Genomic DNA, 19,081 nt, shown 5'->3' on the forward strand with positions numbered 1-19,081 from the left:
GGCGCACGCATCATGCACCACAAGTATACAGAGGCGCACGCATCCTGCACCATAAGTATACAGAGGCGCACGCATCCTGCACTATAAGTATAGAGAGGTGCACGCATCATGCATTATAAGTATAGAGAGGCGCACGCATCATGCACCACAAGTATAGAGAGGTGCACGCATCATGCATTATAAGTATAGAGAGGCGCACGCATCCAGCACCATAAGTATAGAGAGGCGCACGCATCATGCACCACAAGTATAGAGAGGCGCACGCATCATGCACCACAAGTATAGAGAGGCGCACGCATCATGCACCACAAGTATAGAGAGGCGCACGCATCATGCACCACAAGTATAGAGAGGCGCACGCATCATGCACCACAAGTATAGAGAGGCGCACGCATCATGCACCACAAGTATAGAGAGGCGCACGCATCATGCACCACAAGTATAGAGAGGCGCATGCACCATGCGCTATAAGTATAAAGAGACACAGGGGTTCAAACAAATGTTACGCATCATGCACCACAAACTGAGATCTATAGCAGTAGGAGGGCTTATCTGGCGCTTCAATTTGCTTCTGTACTGCAGATATATGGAAAATAACAAAGAACTTACACTTACCTCTCCGCTCTCCGGCCTAGTGCTTCTGCAGTGATCGATGATGTCTCCTGCTGGTGGCAGCCGGCAGCACTTCCAAGACAACCTCGTCACCGGAGTGACATCCTGCTCAGCCAATCACTGGCTGCGGTGCCGTCCCGTGTCAGTCAGTGATTGGCTGAGTGGGCTGTCACTCCTGAGATGAGCAGCAGGGGGCATCATCAACAACACTGAAGCATTCTGGCAGAGGGCGGAAAGGTAAGCACAGGTTCTTTGTAATTTTCCATGTATCTGCAGTACAATACATATATCTGCAGAACATTTTAAAGCGCCGGATAAGCCCTTTAACCCTGCAATTTGTTTTTTAAAATTCTGTGCTGATGTGACTTGCTCAAAAATGTGTGACTTTTTTCTACAAAAAATTAGCTTAGGGGGTAACTTCACACGTTAAAGATCTGCAAATGACTGAACACAGCATCAAATCTGCGGCAGATCCTGTACATGTGAACACGCCCTAAGGCTATGTTCTCACTACGTCTTTTTTTGGCCTTTTGGGGCCAAATAACATCAGTTTGCGACCATCATTAGTAAAATAGCCCCAAAAAGACAATGTGGGAACATTGCGTAAATGTTTTGGTAAATATCCTAATTGTTTCAGAAAAATAAGATCTAAGTCATTTAATTAGAATGATCCATTTAAGCTCGCACCCCATGCCAGTAAATTCTTTACACGTCTATAATTCATATGCAAGTACTGTATGTTGAAAAGGTGATGTGTCTGCTCTTTAGACGGACTTGTTGTAGCAGTTCTGGAGAATCTTTTCTTAGAATATTGCATTGTGTTATTGCTTCATTATTCTTCCATTACGTTTATGAATAATCGGACAATCGGGTGTTTTCCGCAGGGTGCGTCTATTTTATATCATTATACAGTGTGTTTTTGACTCCTGATTTAAGTTCTTCCTATATTGACAATAGAGTTAGGCCATATACTAGATCCGGTATTATTGTGCTTTAAAGGGGTACTCCAGCAAAAACAGTCCAGTCTGGAGCAGGAGAGGGTTTCTATGGGGATTGGTTCCTGCTCTTTGCAGTTTCTGACATGGACAGAGGTGGCAGCAGAGAGCCCTGTGTCAGACTGGAGAGAATACACCACTTCCTGCAGGACATACAGCAGCTGATAAGTACTGGAAGACGAGATTTTTTTTTCATAGAAGTAAATTATAAATCTCTGGCACTTGCTGGCACCAGCTGACTTCTTTAAACTCATACTGACTTGTATTTAACATGTAGTAAGGGCCACCTCCTTTACTTGATGGGGTGTTTTTGAGGAGCTCTCTAAACACAGTTATGTCCATAGTCTTGAATAGATCTTACTGCTCATTCATGTTATAAGAAAAGTTCCAAATATGGCCAAGTAAATTAGAATTGGGGAGTTTGTGCTGATTTGAAGCTTTTGGCCGTGTCTGCTCACGGCCCCATGAGGAGTGAGACCCGACACACATAAGGATCTGTCAGTACCATCTGTGGACACACTGGTGCCGACGTATTTCTATACTTTCAGCTGCTGTCACCTTCCTGATCCGCCTGCATTTCTTGGGAAACCTTAACAAAAAATAACTAAAACGTCATATTCAGATCTGAGACTAAAAACTTGTGTTATTTCCGCCCGTTCTAGAGCGGCGTGTTCTCGATCACGGCTATACGATGGATACGTTTCTGTGTTTGCTTGTTTGATCTTGTGTCATTGCTATTATGGGATCCGGCTGTAGCGATCAATGTCGCTATCCATCATTGTTTTATTCTTTGGCTTCTTCTCTCTTTGCTTTAATTGAATTCACTTTTCCAGTGTTGAGAACAATGGCGGCTGGTGATTTCCTATATGGCTTTATCCAGCGCTCTTCTCCATTGACGGCTAATGTAGGTTCACACCTTCTTTGTTGCTGGAGGCTTCTCTCTCTCTCTCTCTCTCTCTCTCTCTCGTGTGGCTGTTAGTGGTGGATTTTTGTTAATTATCAGTACATAACCCATGTCAGCAGAGGGCATTCTGATATAAGGAGCCATCTTAGATGACGTAGGTTACGCAGTTGGTTACATAGCCCACGTTTCTCAGCCTTCTCAGCTGCTGCCAAGGTAATTACAAATCTTAACCAAATTATTGACCATTATCAATGAGCGATACTGGAGCATGCTTCATCTGAACCTGAACATGTAGCATTTTATTACCGATGGCTGAAGAAGTTGGATGCCGCCCTAGGGAGTTCTGGAAAACATGGATACGGCCTATGGCCTATCGCTGTACCCATGCTTTTCAGGCAGCCTTAGGCCGTATTACACGATCCAGTGTCCCCCATAAGAGAGCGTCTGTCTGCTAGATCGGCGCTTACTTACAGAGCCTATAACACGGCTCAGTTACCAGGCAGCAAGGACTTTATATATATATATCTATATATACTAATACTCCTCCAGCTTTGTTTGTGGGATTCCCTGGTCCCCGCAGCTGCATCTCTCTTACTTCTGGTCCCGTCTCTGAAGTGACAGACCGCTCAGCCAATCACTGGCCAAGATGGGACAGCACCATGGCCAGTGATTGGCTGAGCGGCCTGTCACCTAAGAGAGAGCTACAGCTATAGAGACTGGGGAATCCCACAGACATAGCTGGAGGACAGCGGGGGAGCCTGGACAGGTAAGTATTAGCTTTATTTTATACACACAATCATGAGACATTGAGTGTGCTGGCTATTACATTTAGTAATGTGCGGTCGGCGGGAGATGATTTTTAAACTTGCCAAAAGACAGCGATCAGCTAGTGATCGGCTCTGCGGCTGAACGTTGTCTTTATTAGGGTGGGTTCACACTGAGGAATTCTCGCTGACAAATTCCGCAAAATTCCGTCACCTGTACGTGTCAATTTTTTCGGCGGAATGTGGAATCAGCCGGCCCATAGAATGGTGTCTATGGAGCTGGCGGAAAGGCGCGCGGCCGCACAGGCGATGGAATTCCGCGGAATTTATCTGTGAGAATTGCTCAGTGTGAACCCACCCTTACACGGAGCAATATTGGCCTAATTTGGTTAGCAAACAAGGGTGTGTAAACTTAACCCGAACATTATGGAATGGAGATTGGAGATTAGTCCCATGTGGTATGTTATGGTATAGCACCCACACCAGAAAGGGGGGCCATTTAAAGCTATGGGCGCTCTGGGCAGGAGTTTGTACATGTTAGTTGTGTAGGAAAGTGATAAGCCCTGGAAATCGAACAATGTTCTTCACTATCTGATCTGAAAATATCCGGTCATGTCTGCGCGTTCCTCTCGCTGGCGCTCCATGTCTGTATCGAGCCGTCTGCTCTTTACCTGCAATACAGTAACAGGCTGACAGTAGCAGTAAGTCACCGCTCAATATTATATCACTTCCGTCAATAAGGTTAATTGCAGGCAAATGGCTAAATGGGAGCTTCGGGTGAACGCTACAGTCGTCTGCCATGTTATGTGTGGTAAGAGGAACTGTGGCGCCATTTCAGGGTCACTATTTGTATCTGTCTATCAGAGTTAGAACCCGGCAGTTTCTCTCAGTTTCATTCTTTTGTATAGCATTTCTGTCAATTGTTTGGCTCCATTAAGTGTGCAAGGGAAATGAAAGCCTCAATGACCAAGCCACAAGGGGCCGTGTATAGACCCTCTCTTTGTCCGCAGTCAGAACATTGCATTAGGTCTCATTATCCATTTATAATAAGTGACCTTTGCCCTTTGGGTCATTGAAAAATACTCTGTGTGCTTTTTCTAACACTAGGCCCCTCCATCAGCAGACTGCTGAAACAATGAACCGTCTGGTTGTCTGATTGAAGGGGACACTTAGCAGGTTTTCATACATACAAGGTTACATGCCAAACCCTTTAAGCAAATCCTTGCCCTTTAATGGTTGTAGCCTCGGAGCCGTCCACAGACCTTTCCCTCATCTTCTCCAATATTTTTATTCAGTCGCGTATAATTAGCCTGCCGGCAGACTTTGTTTTATTTAGTACTTTGTCTATTAAGAACAACTTCCAAGACGTGAAGCTAATAAGAAGCCATTGTGTGAGGAGCAGTTTTGGAGTGTTAGCGTTCGGCCCCTTTGTCCCCTGGGTCGCAGTAAGTGGGGCTGCACAGCTGTTTGGTTATTTTTGAGGTCATCTGCGACATCTGCTCTGAAACTTTCCATGTCAAGTAACCCCGTACATATACCTATGTAACGCGACTAGTAGAAGCAGCAAAGCATAAGAAAACTATCAGTGTGCATGTGCCATAGAGTAACAGCAACATGAATTCTGACACGCATTGTCTTCCATCTGCCTCCTCTGGTTACAGCGATTGAGGAGAATATATCATAGACTTCAAGTCACAGTCTCATATATCAGGTGCCCCATGTTGTACCGAGGAGAAAAAGTAAACAAAAATTATATAAACCTTGCAACTTTTTTTTCCCCCCAAAATCATAGGAACAAATATGGTTCGTTGTATGAAAATTTTATTTGTGTATCTATATGTCTGACGCATTGTTCTGTATAAGAAACCAAGTGATGGCTTAGAAAAGTCTACTAGAAAAAAAAGGTTTTTAAAACCTTCAAAATTTTTTAGCCCCTTGATGACGAGGCCAATTTCATTTTTCTTTTTTTACGTTTTTCCCCTCCTTGTGTTTGAAAACCCATAGCGCCTTCATTTTATCACCCATATTAGGTCTTATTTTTGTGATACCAATTGTACTTTGCGATAATACACTTAATTTTCCTATAAAATATGCTGCAGAAGCAACAATTTTTTTACATATTTGAATACTTAAACCCCCCACTATTTTTAAAAGTTTGGGGGTCTTTACACCATTCGCCTTGTAGTTAAACGATAAAGTTATTTTTGTCTTCCATAAACCAGTACAATAAAGATAGTTTATATGACTTTTATTTATTTTTTCTACTTTTAAAAAATGTAAACTTTTCTTTCATTTAATGTGTGTGCTTAAAATTGCTCTATTCTGATCCTTATAACGCTTTTATTTCTATTTTAGGGTTTGTTTGTTGCACCATGATCTGTATTTTTTAGGGGTACTATACTATATTCACTTTTTAGTATTATTATATATAACTTTTTATTCTGTTTTTTTTTTTTTCTAAATGTGACCAAAAATTTGAAATTATGCTTCTAATTACTGTGCAAAATTAATTATGTTATATAATATTATAATCATGTTATAATTGAACACTTTGGGTGAGTCCGCAAGCCATGATAGTAAATATTTTTAATCTTTTTGTTTATTTTTTCTTTTAAAAAGTGGGGACTTGCAACTTTTAGGCTGGGTTCACACACAGTATATTTCAGGCAGTATTTGGTCCTCATGTCAGGTCCTCATAGCAACCAAAACCAGGAGTGGATTGAAAACACAAAGGATCTGTTCACATAATGTTGTAATTGAGTGGATGGCCGTCATATAATGGTAAATATTTGATGTTATCTTAAAACAACGGCCGTTGTATTGAAATAATGGCAGTTATTTACCGTTATATGGCGGCCATCCACTCAAGTTCAACATTGTGTGAACATAGCCTTTCTGTACTTTTAATCCACTCCTGGTTTTGGTTGCTATGAGGACCAAATACTGCCTAAAATATACTGTGTGTGAACCCAGCCTTAATATGGAATAAGTTGGAATTTTTTATATATTAAAAAACTTTTTTTAACATTTATTTGTAGTCTCCCTAGGGGACATCTATTAGCAATACCATGATTGCTCATAGAGATAAATGCAATACCTATGTATTTCAGCATCGGTAATCACAGAGAATTTTGCTGTGGTACTCACAGTGTGAGTTTCACTGCCATATGATACGCGTGAACGGACCCTAAGGGTGCGTTCACACGTAACGGATTCGCAGCTGATTTCACGCTGCAAATTTGCTGCAAAATCCACTGTGGATCCATTGCCATTCATCCCTGTTTAGCGCATACTCGCAGCTAGATTGACATCCCGCTGTGAGTATGTTAGTTAACCCCCTGCCGTCCCGCTCAGCCAAGTCAGGGGTCGTCTTATACGACAAGTGTCGTCTTATAGGACAGGTGCTGAAAGACTTCGTGACCAGACTGGAAAATCTGCGGTTGCCGCAAACGGTGGGAGGAGCTCAAAAACGACCACATGTCTTTTATTATTTATTATTTGGTGTGCGTTGGAAGAGGGGTCATATATCCCAAACTATTTTGTTAACTAGAAAAGTTGGGGGTCGTGTTATACACCCAGTCATCTTATATGTCGTGGGGGGGGGAATATATATGTAACGCCTGGAGTAGTGGATCCACTGGACCGTCACCAGCGATAGCACTGACCTCACCAGGGAGCGGAGTCTAAGGGGCCGCTGGTTTTCACCAGAGCCCGCCGCAAGGCGGGATGGACTTGCTGCGGCAGGCGACCCCCAGGTCGCTACCCCTGGCTTGGTTGCTAGTGACGGCAGGCGAGGCGTGGCAGGAGCAGTAGGCAGGAGATGGTGCGGGCGGAGGATAGTGTATGCGCTAGCAGGTGGCGGACAGGACTCAGGAACAATGGGAAGGCAGCGGGCAAGGACTAGGGACAAGGACTAAGGTCAGGAACAACAGGGAGCTGGGCCAAAGCGCTATGGGAAGCATATAGAGGCTCCAACACGAGGGACAGGGTATGCTGGGATTTATAGGGAGTGATTGGGTGCAACTACCAATTAGGGACGGACTGGCCCTTTAAATCTGAGACAGCCGGCGCGCGCGCGCCCTAGGAGGCGGGGACGCGCGCGCCGGCCGGCACTGACGGAGACCGGAGCGGGACGAGGTGAGGCGCCCCCCGGGGCCGAACAGACCGCAGCGCCGGGTCCCTGCACAGGGACCCCGGCAGCTGCGTGGGATAGAGGGCGGTCCGTGCTCCGGGCCGCCGCCGCGGCCATGACAATATATATATATTAGGGATGGTCTGAACCGAGTTTAGTTCGGGTTCGTATGAACCCGAACTCTCGGCAATGATTCCCGCTGTCTGCCCACTCCTTGAAGAGGGTGGATACAGCGGGAGGACCGCCTGGAAAACTGGGATACAGCCGTAGCCATAGGCTGTATCCCAGTTTTCCAGGCGGTCCTCCTGCTGTATCCACCTGCTGCACGGAGCGGGCAGACAGCGGGAATCTGATACGAACCCGAACCTCGGCAGTTTCGGACCATCCCTAATATATATATATTTATTTTATTTTTTTTATTTTATTATTAATTTATTTTTTCTTTAATGTAAAGACAAGGAGTCTGATCATGTAATCTAAGTCTGATAATCTACCTTGTTTCCAGAGATGATTGCATGTTTAAGATCCTAACATTTGTTGAGAAATCCTCTCTGACTAACAGGCCTGCCATTTCCAAAATGTCTATTATCTGGATGTAAAATCTTCCTCGGCTCACATTACAGTGGGAAAACTATTTGCTTGTCTTATCTCTTCTAGAAAGGAAGTCGTCTTTGAACCTGGGAAAAGTCAGAATAGTTTATGATATCCTGTACCTAGTCGCAGGGAATTCGGAGGCCTCGTACTTTGTAGTTGCCTGGGATCTGCCCTCTGCTTTGACTTCCAGTGCGTTTATGTAGACCTGATCCAGCCAGGCACTAAAAGGGTTAAACCTTTGTATCAGACATTGCAGGCAGAGAACTGGGGGCTGCAGCTGCAGAAAGGGCTCAGGAACAAAGTTTACTTATCCTTATCGGTATTGGATTGATATTTGATCTTTGGATGCTTATGTCGTAATCAGAACACATGAGGAAATAAACACTTGCAAGGTTCCCTCAAAGATTTTAGATACAGAATTTTGACAAGTTGCAAAGTTCTATTAGTGTGGGATCTGTTACAGATTTTTTAGAGGGCCATGGAGCTTTAAAGGGGGATTCTTATCGGACATTTATGGTTCAGGATATGACATGTCTGATAAGTGCAGGTCCTGCTACCTCTAGGACTCTTAGATCTAGGTTTCCCAAGCTTCTATAGCCCCCAGACCCCCTGGTTGGGTAGCTAAAAACATTAGAGACAGCAATTTACACAATTGGCATAGTCCTATAGACGTTAATGGGAGTTGCTTCAACAGCGTAGCACCTCAAGCTAAGTTATCGAAATAGCGTATTTAGTGGTGTGCAGTTTCCAGAATTCCCATAATAAATGGCATAAAACAGCTTGTTTGGGTTCTTTGAGCTTTCTGCCAACTTCTGGCCTCCATATCCAGATCAGTGGAGACCTGCGGGCCATAGATCTTAAGATAGGTGCATATCTTTGGTTATACCATAAGAAAAGAAATGAAAAAATAAATAAATACAATAAGTCTAGATGGAAACGCAAGAACGCATTTAGGCCTAGCCTTGAACTTGTTTAATGAATTAGCCATGACGAAACCTTCTTTCTTCTAAACGTAGAGGACGCCCCCTTGTCATGGTTACAGGCCTAGGTGTAAGGGGATCACTACAAAGATCTCTGTACTGTCCATTGATAGATTTGTACATTGGGATCCGATCTCCCCTAAGGGTCCTATTACATGGAGCGATTTTTAACGATTATCGACTAACGATAAACGATTGTAAACAAGATTGTTTATCGTTAACCTGAAATCGTTCCCCATATTACACAAAACGATAGTCGTTAGTTACGATTGTTACTATGATCGTTACCACGATCGTTACTATAACCGTTTGCTCCATCTGATCCCAGCAAAACAATAAACAATGTGCAATTACACTGAACGATAAGTGAAAAAATGCGGAACTTGAGCGAATGAATGTGGAATTACAGAGAACGATTAACGATAATTTTACCTTCTAAATCGACAGTCAACAACTCACAAACAATTTTTCGATCGTTTCCTGCAATTACACAGAACGACTATAATTTCAATTAGAACAATATAATGATTTTTTCACACGATAATCGTCCCGTGTAATGGGGGCCTAAGACGTCTCCTCTCTAAATTAAATATCCCCGAGCTTGATGGCCTCTCCTGGTCCTGTAACTCTCCCATACTATGAATTACTTTGGTCGTCCTCCAAAACTATGTTCTCATCTTTAGCACCTCGGCCTCCCTCGGCATCCCAGGCCGCTGCCTGATGACTGAAGCTTCTTCCACCAATACCCCCAAATCCTCTTCAGTAGAAGTTTTACACAGTGTTTTATTATTCAGCGCTTAATTGTACCTATTATTTCTATGGTCCAAGTGCATCTGGAGCACCTACTATCCTAAATATTACTCTGAAGTGTCAGAAGTTGGATATAAGTTTAGGTTCACATTATTGTTATCCATGAGAACCTTTGTCATATCATGCAGACATGTCAGAATTCTATATGAGTTGGGATCTCACCCACCAATCTGTAGATATGGCTGGGCGCTCAGTCTGCCTCATTGCAGGAGAAGAACTCCATAGACTTCTAATGCAGCCTGTCTCCTACAATGAGAGTCAGAGCGAATAGCCGCCAGTGAGGGTAGTGTGCTGCTGCGTACTTCTCCCCGCTCATTGGGGATCTCAACATGAAGACCCTAACTGATCAAGGCTTTTGACGGGTTTGCATGATATGCCAATGTTTTTTATAAATGACAGTAAAATTTTAAGAGTTAAAGGTTTTTTTCTCTCCATTGACATGCCAAACTCTATCTATATTTTGGCCCTCATGTTGGCTTATGCTTCAGCATGTATTATAGATATACCCCAAATTGAATTATAAGTTATTTTTGGTTATTGCTCCCAGTAAGGTGCGGAAGGGGGGGGGGGGGTTTGCAACACTTAATCACTTTTGGCCCGGAAATTCCTGATGACGTCCCTGCAGCCGATAACTGTCACCCGAAGGATCAGTCAACAGTTAGTGAAAATGTATGGGCACTTTAAGACTCTCATTGATCAGCTGTCGTTTGTGTAGTAGAAGGAAGCAAGTCTCCTTGAGCAGGAAAAGCCCCTTTAAGTTGCACAGTTATGGAAGGAGTCTTGGAGGTCTCAGCACAGAGGTTTATACCAATTTGCATATTGCAAACTCAGCAAAGTTTTTCCCAAGCCTGAACGATAAGCCGTGCATTACCGACAACTTTGGAAGATCTGCTCCATTACAGTCCTTCACTAAGGATAAGATTTATACTTCTGAGCAATCCAAGCACTCTGCCGCCCCCAGCCACTAGAACGGACGGACTGCTCTCTGCCTCCAATTTACAGATTCCATTCTGGTTGAACCATGAAAATTTTCCACTAAAAACGACTTTGAAAATGAGCTTTATGTCAAACACACAGCTGCAGAGAATGAATCAATTTAAAATTGGATCATCTGCATGCTTTGAATTAATATTTCCGGTCTAAGGCTTGAAAAGACTTATTTTAAGTGGAATATTCATCAATCTTTTCGAGACACCTAAAAACGTATGTAAATATTTTATCAGGGACCTATGGAGATGGAAGGGATCTGGAACCACCTCCGAAAACATAAATATAATGTCTGGATTACTAAATGGGAACCTTTAATAACGACTTTGAAGTTTCAGATGGTATCTTCAACTTCCAGGCAATCAATAGCCTACTTAATTTCTTTTTAGCGTGCTGAGTTAAGAACGTCCCTAAGTAAGCAATCCAGGCACTACTCCAGGGTCTCCACGGCTTAATATTAAAACAATATATGTTTAATTTTCCTTATTTCACTTTGAATATTTTTTTTTCTCTAAAAGATTTTGCTGATATAGAAATGTGTTCCTACACTGAGCTTTCCACTTTCCCACTTTTTTTTTTATTTTTAGAAATTCTAGAAAGTAGGCTTAGAGCAGATGTAAAATATAACATTTTGACAGTGCCCTAAATCTGCAGTAACTCTGTAAGTGTATAAACTCTTTTTTATCTGTTCCTAGGATAGGACGTAGCTATCTGACAGCTATCATGGTCGTCCATGTTAGCTTTCCCCTTGCTGTTTTACCTGTCACCCTCTCTTAGGCCTCACTTCTAATCAATAACATAAGTCCAACCCCGATCCTGTGCAGAGATGTGGTTTCATTGGCTCGATGTCTTAAAGGGAAGGAAAAGTGTCATCAGAAAAAAACCTGTTTAAAGTGTCACATTTTCAAAAACTTTTGACTTGTCATAGAAATCCCGGCTGAGTGTTCAGACCTGTTCCGAACGTGAGAACAAGTGGGAGAACAAGTTGGGCTCCAAAGTCTTACATTAGGATCCTGACTCATCCTGTGATACAGAGCCGGGAGAGGACTGCATTTAGCGTGGTCTCCTGTCTTATTCTCACGATAGGTCTGAACACTCAGACCTGGACTTATCAAAACTTTTGATATGTCTTTAAGACTTAAAGCAAAAAGATAGCCAGCATTCCTGCCATGCCTGCTTTGCTCGCTGCTAACTTAGAGACAAAAACTGAAAAAAAAGTGTCAGGACCCACCGCATATACTCCCTCCACAGTACACATGATAAAGACCTGTTCTAAAGACTTTCTTTCTTTTAATGTCGTTCCCGGCAAACTATTTGATCAAACAGAATGTATCATCTCACCATGTTAAGGTGAACCCCAGAGAGATGGTCCCTTAACTAGCCAGGACCTTTTTCGGACTATAAGTCTACAGAAGTGGGCACACAGGATCCAACTAAACTGTTTAAAGCACCCACAGGAGATGGATGGAGTGCAAGCCAAGAGGAGGTAGAACCCCCCCCCCCCCCCCCCCCCCCCCCCCCCCCGACACTTTTTTTTTTCAAATATTATACTAAATAATCCTGGTATCTTGATGTTTTGACCCTGGCCACTAAGCCTGATATTAAAGATATTATCCATGTTTAAAAAAAAAACAGCATTTGATTTCCAGTGGCTGCAGAAGTTGGATGCAGCCCTAAGGAGTCCCTAAATGCATGGATTCAGCCATAGGCTTTCAAATTTTGTGCCATTCCTTACAATCTTTGTTCCCAGCATAACTTCCACCTTTAATTTCTGGTCCCCAACATAACTCCCCCTCTCACTTCTGTTCCTAGCATTGCTTTCTCTCTCACTCTTGGTTCACAGCATGGCACCGGTACCTGCCAGGGTCTGCGCCATAATGGCGCTGATCCCGGCTTGGCACTCGGTTGTTTTCGGCTGCAGCAGCCGAAAGCAATCGAGTGCTGATCTCATTGATCTATGCAGTATAACTATACTGGCATAGATCTCAATGAGAGATCAGTGTGCTTATACTAGGGGTCCCCCAGGGGGAATAACCCTAACCCCAGGGGGGGAATAACCCTAACCCCAGGGGCGGAATAACCCTAACCCCAGGGGGGGAATAACCCTAACCCCAGGGGGGCTTCTAGTATATGTGTTTCCATGTTATAAATAAAAATTAATAAATAAACATGTTTGCTATCGCCGCGTGAGTAATCGCCTGAATTATTAATTTATCACATTCCTGATCTCGTACGGTAAACTGCGTCAGCGCAAAAAAATCCCAAAGTGCAAAATTGTGCATTTTTGGTCGCATCAAATCCAGAAAATTGTAATAAAAAGCGATCAAAAAGTCGTATATGTGCAATCAAGGTACCGGTAGAAAGAACACATCATGGCGCAAAAACTGACACCTGACACAGCCCTATAGACCAAAGGATAAAAGCGCTATAAGCCGGGAATGGAGCGATTTTAACCCCTTAAGGTCAAAGCCAATTTTCGTTTTTGCGCTTTTGCTTTTTCCATTTTATGTTTAAAAGTCCATAGCACTTGCATTTTTTCACCTAGAGACTTATATGAGTGCTTATTTTTTGCGAAACCAATTGTACTTTGCAATGACAGGCATTATTTTTCCATAAAATATGTTGTGAAACCGGAAAAAAATCATTTGCGCTGTCAAATTGAAAAAAAAACTAATTTGTTTTGATTTCGGGGAGTTTTGCATTTACGCCGTTCGCCCTATGGTAAAACTGACTTGTTATGCATGTTCCTCAAGTCGTTACGATTAAAACGATATATAACATGTATAACTTTTATTGTATCTGATGGCCTGTAAAAAATTCAAACCATTGTTAACAAATATATGTCACTTAAAATCGCTCCATTCCAAGGCCGATAGCGCTTTTATCCTTTGGTCTATGGGGCTGTGTGAGGCGTCAGTTTTTGCGCCATGATGCGTTCTTTCTACCGGTACCTTGATTGCGCATATACGACTTTTTGATCGCTTTTTATTACATTTTTTCTGGATTTAATGCGACCAAAAATGCGCAATTTTGCACTTTGGTATTTTTTTGCGCTTACGCCGTTTACCGTGCGAGATCAGGAATGTGATTAATTAATAGTTCGGCCGATTACGTGTGCGGTGATACTAAATATAAATTCATAAATAAATAAATTAATAAACATATTTATAAAATGGGAAAAGGGGGGTGATTTGGACTTTTATTAGGGGAGGGGATTTTTTATTAATAAAAACACTTTTTTACTTTTTTTTTTACTGTAACTAGAAGCCCCCCTGGGGGACTTGTATATAGACAGCACTAATCTCTCATAGAGATCAATGCTGTGTATATACACAGCAAAGATCGATTAGATCGGTCATAGATTACTATGGCCTGCTGCAGGCCACAGCAATCTACTGCCGAGCCGGGATCAGCGTCATTCCGACGCTGAGGCCCGGCATGGGCAGAAGAACGGATCTCCCCCCCGCGATCGCATCACGGGGGGGAGATCCGTGCCACTAGACACCAGGGATGCACGGAGGAAAGCACTTCAATGCAGCTGTCAGGTTTGACAGCTGCATTGAAGGGCTTAATTAGCCGGCGCGGCAACGGGACCCACGTCGGCTAATAGAGGCACTGCCCGGCTGCAGATTGCAGCCGGGATCGGTGCCGTTCAGAGCGGGGTCCCGGCGGGACCCCGCTCTGAACACCCCCTGCGGCACCATGACGTATCAGATACGTCATGGGTCGCTAAGGGGTTAAGGAACGTATATTTGTTAAGAATGGTTTGAATTTTTTACAGGCCATCCGATACAATATAAGTTATACATGTTATATATCATAGTAATCGTAACGACTTGTGGAACATATATAACAAGTCAGTTTTACCCCAGAGCGAATGGTGTAAAAACAATTATTTCATTGCAAAGTACAATTAGTGAATTAAAAAAATGCCTGGAGTATTCCTAATGATGAGGAGGGACGGAGAGGGTGTGCCAGCCTAAAACATACACAATCTAGGCCACGGCCGTTGGGCACTGGGCTGCCAGTTTAAAATTTGTTTTTTTAGGACAATAACTGCATTACCTGCCGAACAGACCCCAGGACAGATACAAGTGGTTTGGGGGGGGGGGGGGGGGGTCAGATTGTGGGTACAGAGTCGCTTTAATATTACTGAATAACTACTCAGGATATTATTACCACCATACATATTAACATGCAGTATTACCCTCACATCACAATGTCAATTTTATCTATATTAGATGGAAGATGCAGTATTATCCTAAAAAATTAATACATGAACAATTCTATTTTCTTTCATTGGAAAATTACTGAAAAATCCTAAATTCCCCCTGTATAGTGACTGTTGAGGTAGTTTCCCCTGATCTGTTACCTTACTATTACGTCATATCCACAACTCACTAAGAACTCTGACATGTTTCCCTTCTTCCTGCAGATTGGCATATTTATACTTCTGTATTTTTTATGCAAATTACAAGGTTATTTCTTAGGTGTTTCCTCTACTTGTTCAGTTATGTTACATAAGGCTAGAATGTCCAGCTATTAAAGGGGTTGTTCGCAAAAAAAATGGTGTCAGAAGGTGCTAGAAATTTGTATCCTTACTTCTGTTAAAAAAAAGTCTTCCAGTACCTATCAGCTGCTGTATGTCCTGCAGGAAGATGTGTATTTTCTTCAGTCTGACACAGTGCTCTCTGCTGCCACCTCTGTCCATGTCAGGAACTGTCCCAGAGCAGGAGAGGTTTTCTATGGGGATTTGCTGCTGCTCTGCACAGAGGTGGCAGCAGAGAGCACTGTGTCAGACGAGAGAGAATACACCACTTCCTGCAGGACATACAGCAGCTGATAAGTACTGGAAGACTGGAGATTTTTTAAGAGAAGTTGTCTCTGCCCAAACATCATCCAAGGGTGGTGATCCCATTGTCTCTGACAGAGGTTGCAGGTAGGTAGGTAGATAGCGTATACTGCTAGGAAGGAGGCATTGACAAGAATTAATCTATTCGCTCATATGCAGCACTGTTTGACAAATTGCTTGCTAAATACATCAAAATGTATTGAATAGTCCACGATTTAATTGCCTAATGGTTGCATTAGAGGGCAAGGGAAATCCATTAATTATATCTCCCTTCACCCATAGGAAATGTAATCATATAAATATAGATTTTGTTTAAGCTTCATTCTCTACATTGCTGAAGTGTTGTTCTTACCCATTTGGGCTGCTGCTTTCCTTAAAGGGCTTGTTCATCAAAAATCTTTTTTTTTTTTTTTTTTAAATCAACTGGTGTCAGAAAGTGCCAGACATTCGTAATTTACTTCTTTTAAAAAATCTCCAGTCTTCCAGTACTTATCAGTTGCTGTATGCCCTGCAGGAAGTGGTGTATTCTCTCCAGTCTGACACAGTGCTCTCTGCTGCCACCTCTGTCCGTGTCATGAACTGTCCAGAGCAGCAGCAAATCCCCATAGAAAACCTCTCCTGCTCTGGACAGTTCCTAGTCATAGTAGAAAATTTGTCATAGTAGAAAATTTGAAAAAAAAGTCAAGTGAAAGTGTGACCCCCTGACTGCCTACTGATCTGACAACACAGCTGGATGGATATCAGTGAGAGCATTTAGAATGCACCTTTTGTTGCTGAAGTGTTTTTATATTCATTTTCCCTTTGTGTGGGCTGTGAATTGTGTCAAAGAGGCGGAGCCTATTATTGTCTGGGTCCTAGTGCCGCTGCCCCTTCTTGTGCTGTATATTTGCCCCCTGTGTAATCAGCCACATACACTCATACAGCACAGTCAGGTGTAGCAGCGCTATCGGCTGCAGGGTGTGCGGGCACAGAGTAGAGGAGGGACAGTATATGGAAACTAGTTCAGACAAGCCCTAATTATTTAGTAATTCAGGTGAGGGGGTCAAACGTGGCCCTGCGTGACAATAGTGGGAACTAATATGGAACCAGTCACCATGAAGATGCTCCCTAAGCTATCGGCACCATGTTGTAGATCAGGAGGAGCTGAGCGGAGGGATATATATATATATATATATATATATATATATATATATATATATATATATATCTGTATGGGGGAAGATTGACTATACCTTGTCATTTATTGATTGAAATCCCTGATGTTTCCAGGCTGAGGAGCCCAGTGAGTGATCCTGTCATTGAGTGACACTGTTCACTGGACCCTTTAACATGAATGGTCAGGGATTTCAATTAACAAAGTTAACAAGTAAATACTAAACCTCAAAGATATCAATCAATCTGCTCGGCTCTTCCTGCTCTATAATGTGCTGTCTGTAGTTTAGATCGCATTGTCTTGGGGACAGGTTCCCTTTAAGGATCCATTGCCGTCTGGGCAGCAAACTCTGCATCGTTGAGATGTGACTATAAGAAGTGTTTATGGTTTTTCTCAGCTGTGAGCGCTCCCCCAGTGTCATCCTCCGGGTCTCAGGTGTCTCCAACCACTTCTAGCCCTTTAGCCAATCACTGACTGAGATGGGACAGTGCCGTGGCCAGTGATTGGCCGAACGGGCCGTCACTCTTGTCTCGTGTAACAGCCATGGGCTGTATCTATATTTTCCGGGCAGCCTTAGGGCGGCATCCAGCTTCTTCAGCCACCGTATTCACATGGCGAACGCTGGGACTCGAGCTGCTCCATTTACTCTCACCTCTAGTTAGTAATTTCCATACGTATTTCTGTCCTCCTATCTGCCACAACCCCCATCATCCCCCATTGCCCCTTGTTCCCGGTGTTGTATGTATGATAAGGAGGTAACATACAGATCGGGAACATCTACTGGTTTATATTGGCAGGAAAGGAAATGCACAAGGGGTTAACTTCCCACCTTCTCCATGTTTCTTGTGCCGGAGTGAGGATCTGTCTCCTTGTCGGGGATCTCCGGGGCGGCAGCTCGATGGCCGCTTTCTAATTACACGCTGTCTGTTACCATTCTGCAGGGAGCGGGTAATGAGAGCAAAGTGAAACCAGATACACAAACCATTGGCTGTTAGAAAACTTTAATAATTAATTAGAGGGCTCTTATTGCACCCAAGGGTCAGGGTTCAGGGAAAACATTGATTGATCTGCTATAAAACTCCAGCAAACTCCATGGCTGCTTAGTTAAAGAACAATAGGGGAATGGCCACCAATACTGTACAAGTACAAAGGAGAGCTTTATGGCACTGGATTCAGTGATACGCAGTATTCACACACAGTATTTTGGGCAGTGTTTCTGTCGGTATTTGTTGCCAAAATCAGGAATAGAACCAACAGAAAAAACTATAATGCAAAGATCTGCAGTGTTTTTTTTTCACTGCTCTTCTATTTTCAACTTCAAAAATGCTGTCCGAAATACTGTGTGTGAACATAGCCATAGCCAGGAGAAGCACACTCATGTACTCTTCACTCCCTAACTTTTTTGTTTTGTTGCGAGAGATGCATCTTATGACCGTCTCCTGCAGCAAGATGGAGATTGCAGCAAATTAAAGCGCTCAGCCACACGCTTCTCCCAGCCGAATCTAAAGGAGATGCAGAAAAGAGAGAGAGCCCGGGGAGCCTCATTTGAGAGTTTTGAAACACAGGACTAGCCAGGTATCCCTCGGGCAACACCCTAAAACAGCTGTGTGTAAATAGATACCTGGCCGTGGTGGTTACATTGGCTTATTGGGCTACTTAATATGGTGGATTTGTTGGTTTCCCTACAGTAGCCGCCCCTTGGCTGGGTCCTTACCAGAGGAATATCTGGCTAGTCCTGGGTTTCAAGACTCCTCTTTGCATATTCATGTTTCCCAGGGGGCAATGCACCTAGGATGTCACTGCATTGAGCGCTTTAACCAACAGAAGACAGTGTTATCTTTGGCTGGTCTCCCTGAGATCAGTGATCTGTTTTGGATATTTAAAGGGGTAGTGCGGCGGTAAAAAATTATTCACAGAATAACACACATTACAAAGTTATACAATTTTGTAATGTATGTTATGTCTGTGAATGGCCCCCTTCCCCGTGTCCCACCACCCCCACCCGTGTATCCGGAAGTGTAGTGCATTATACATACCTGATCCGTGCCGACACGCGTCCGCCATCTTGTGCTGAGCCGCGATTGGCCGAGCACAGTTATGCTCAGCCAGTCGCGGCTGAGCAGCTGATGACGCGGCCGGCACTCGGGAAGATCGGAGGTGTTCGGGCCGGCCGGCCGAAGATGACGTTTGGCACAAGATGGCGGACGCGTGTCGGCACAGATCAGGTATGTATAAAGCACTACACTTCCGGGTACACGGGTGGGGGTGGTGGGACATGGGGAAGGGGGCCATTCACAG

General features: G+C 43.4%; 1 protein-coding gene and 1 long non-coding RNA gene across 4 annotated transcripts in view; one reads left to right on the forward strand and one right to left on the reverse strand.

Moving 5' to 3' along the window:
• LOC138793282 (uncharacterized) overlaps nt 1-17,720 on the reverse strand; it is a 40,445-nt gene extending 22,725 nt beyond the window's left edge. Inside the window, exon 1 of the long non-coding RNA XR_011363243.1 lies at nt 17,613-17,720. This is a non-coding gene — a long non-coding RNA (uncharacterized lncRNA). The remainder of the gene's footprint in view (nt 1-17,612) is intronic.
• Nucleotides 1-19,081, forward strand: part of BCAS3 (BCAS3 microtubule associated cell migration factor) — a 657,814-nt gene that overhangs the window by 279,591 nt on the left and 359,142 nt on the right. The gene's annotated exons all lie outside the window — the stretch shown is intronic.

This window comes from Dendropsophus ebraccatus, chromosome 5 (genome assembly GCF_027789765.1).
Source record: "Dendropsophus ebraccatus isolate aDenEbr1 chromosome 5, aDenEbr1.pat, whole genome shotgun sequence".
In the NCBI taxonomy this organism is placed as follows: Eukaryota; Metazoa; Chordata; class Amphibia; order Anura; family Hylidae; genus Dendropsophus; species Dendropsophus ebraccatus.